This window comes from Copadichromis virginalis, linkage group LG7 (assembly GCF_057382275.1).
Source record: "Copadichromis virginalis isolate Kocher_CV1m ecotype Utaka linkage group LG7, C_Virginalis_male_GT1.1, whole genome shotgun sequence".
Classification (NCBI taxonomy): Eukaryota; Metazoa; Chordata; class Actinopteri; order Cichliformes; family Cichlidae; genus Copadichromis; species Copadichromis virginalis.
Window position 1 is genome coordinate 64,653,167 of NC_140624.1, and position 3,112 is coordinate 64,656,278.

Here is a 3,112-nt window from a genome sequence, read left to right on the forward strand (position 1 = left end):
TCTGTGGCGGGAGTTGAAAGTCCGTGTTGCTCGGCGACAGCCCCAAAACATCACTGCTCTCGAGAAGATCTGCATGGAGGAATGGGCCAAAATACCAGCTACTGTGTGTGCAAACCTGGTAAAGACCTATAGTAAACGTTTGACCTCTGTTATTGCCAACAAAGGTTATGTTACAAAGTATTGAGTTGTATTTTTCTTATTGACCAAATACTTATTTTCCACCCTGATTTACGAATAAATTCTTTACAAATCCTACCATGTGGATTCATGGATTTTTTTTTCACATTCTGTCTCTCACAGTTGAAGTGTACCTCTGGTGCAAATTACTGACCTCTGTCATCATTTTAAGTGGGGGAACTTGCACAATCAGTGGCTGACTAAATACTTTTTTGCCCCACTGTATACACAGTGTTTTTACATATAAACAAATAAGATGTTCTTATGTAAAGAAGAAAAGTGTGGCACACCACTGGTCAGTGTCTACGGTCAGTGTTACATTTTATTATGATGTTTTTGCAGATGTGTTAGAATATCCAGAATCACAGTGCAATTTTTTCTATAGAGAGCCTCAGATGCAAAGCAGAATATGCATGTATCTGTGCAGGTATAAGAGCACAAGCATGTATATGATCAAAGGGAGAAGGAAGTTGATAATCCTCTTTGCATGTTTTGTGCAGATCTGGAACCGAACCATAAAAACATGTTCACCGATCCTGGTGCACGAGTTGTTGGCTTATTAAATACTAAACCCTATAGCCGTGTTTTCACATCAAAAGCTGTGCTTGCCTGACATTGCACTTATTAGAAGAGGACTTAATCAAGGAGTTTTCTGCTGTTTGTGTTTCCATATGAATTAGGTTGCAAATATTTTTGGAACTTAAATGTGATTAAAGCCCTAACTTTGGCCTTGACATGTTCCCATTACTGAAGCATGCCAATCTGAATGGAGAAGAAATAAAAGTAACACTTGAGTGCAAAAATTAATCAAATGTTCAACTGATGGAATTTATTCTATTGCACTAGATGAGCCTCAAACATAAAAAGAAGCATAAAGTGCAGTAGCATTCATTACTATACAGCGACTTTTTCCTGCACTGAACTGCAGCCTTGAGCCTTCAGACTGTCACTCACCTGCACATTAGCAGCTATGATCCAAGGGGAGGGGTGTAGGTTTGGATTCAACCTTCACTAAAGTGTGTGTGCGTGCACTTTACAAGCCTTCTCAGACAAAGACCACGGCGAATACATCCACAGGCTCCAAGGCTTTATAGGATGAGAATTTCTATATGGAATGTCACTACTTTTTACATTTCTTCTGGCAGCATAAAAATTCCACAAATGTCTGAAAAGCAGTTCATTTAAGCTTTTCTTTTTGTTTTTTATGTATGTATTGCTTTTTAAAACGAGTTATTTCATCAGTAACAGCCTTGAAGCAGTCTGACAAGCTAAGACCACAAAGTTATCGCCAATAAATAATAGCGTTTTAAAGCTGCCTCACCGCACAGGCCACGCTGTCCTAAACACTAAGTAAGAGTGTAGATAGTGTTAATGTTGTCAAATTTAGCTGCTGGGTTTCCTGCCATTTCCAGATTTATGTTTTGAAACTTGGTAATCGTGTCGAATAGAATAAAAATGACAATATCAAGGGAGCTGGGACACAATGAGCGCAAACCTGTTTTACCTTAGTGACACTATTTTACTCAACAAGGAAAATCAGCCTAATCAAGCCAGCGGTAATGATCAAATGACGGCCTTGGAAAATGATTAGCTGGTCCTGCCCATTGGCTATCAGAGCTGTTCTCAGTCCACGTATAGATCTGAAGCATATAGATAATGCAATCCTATAAGCCTGCTGTCTACACTTTGAATTTTTAAAAAGTTTTTGTTTAATATGTATAAAAGTCGCTACTAGTCCGTGTAGTGAGTGTGTTGTGTTGATCACACATTTTTCATTTGGTTTACATTAAAATTGTAAACTGCACCTTTCAATCATTTTATATTAATAGCTGTATAACAATGTATAATATGAAAACAGGTGCTCACGTTGTTCTGTCATTTATGAAACTTCAGAAATATTAAACTTCTTAAACATCTTAAACCAACGCAAATAAAGCACATTTTTGTGTTTTTAGCACAACTAATCAGTCCAAATGACTCACAGAAAAACTGTAATGACATGCACTGCATGCCACCCACAACATGCTGATATCCTTCATTTTCCTTTCATTTCCTTCATCCGCCCCTCCCTGAGCCTGGTTCTGCTGGAGGTGTCTTCCTGTTAAAAGGGAGTTTTTCCTTCCCACTGTCGCCACAGTGGTTGCTCATAGGGGGTCATATGATTGTTGGGTTTTTCTCTGTATGTATTATTGTAGGGTCTACCTTACAATATAAAGCACCTTGAGGCGACTGTTGTTGGGATTTGGCGCTGTATAAATAAAATTGAATTGAATCTCAATCTAAATGCTTCTTTTAGTCTGCAGACGGAGACTCTTGTGGTTTAACAATAAAAGTTGAACTGTACAAAACGACCCTACATCTTACTTTGTTCTGTGACCTCAATAAACACTTTTCTAATGATTTTATGGGCTAAATCACTAGTTTAGTGATTATTGATTGATTACTGATTTGATTATTGATTTCAACATGATGGTCATTTAATAAATTATGGTCCACATTAGCTTCACAAAGGAGAATAAACGGGTTTACTCATTAAGTCCTGCTGCAAAATGCAAAAAGCACAGCTTAGGTTCCATCTGAACAAAACAAAAGACTTCTAGAACAATGTCCTTTGTACAGGAAGTCTGTATGACATGAGGTGAAGCTTTCTGTTTTCTCCGCAGGGCTCGGTTTTAATCGGATCTACTTTCTGAGGGCCAAGGTGACTCTTCCTTATGGGAAGCTGGCCAGGCTCCACTTTTTTTTTTACTTGAACACAATAAATTCACAATGAACCCTCAACAGAGTGTCCTGCAGTAAAAAAGAGAAAATGGCAGATGGATTGTGCCAGTGGAACATTGGGATTCAGGTAGACCGAGCCTCCTCTCCTTTTGTGTTTTTAAACGCTCCTTTTTATACAAAGGGGGTGCAGAGCAGCCTCCTTTTGAATTTTTGA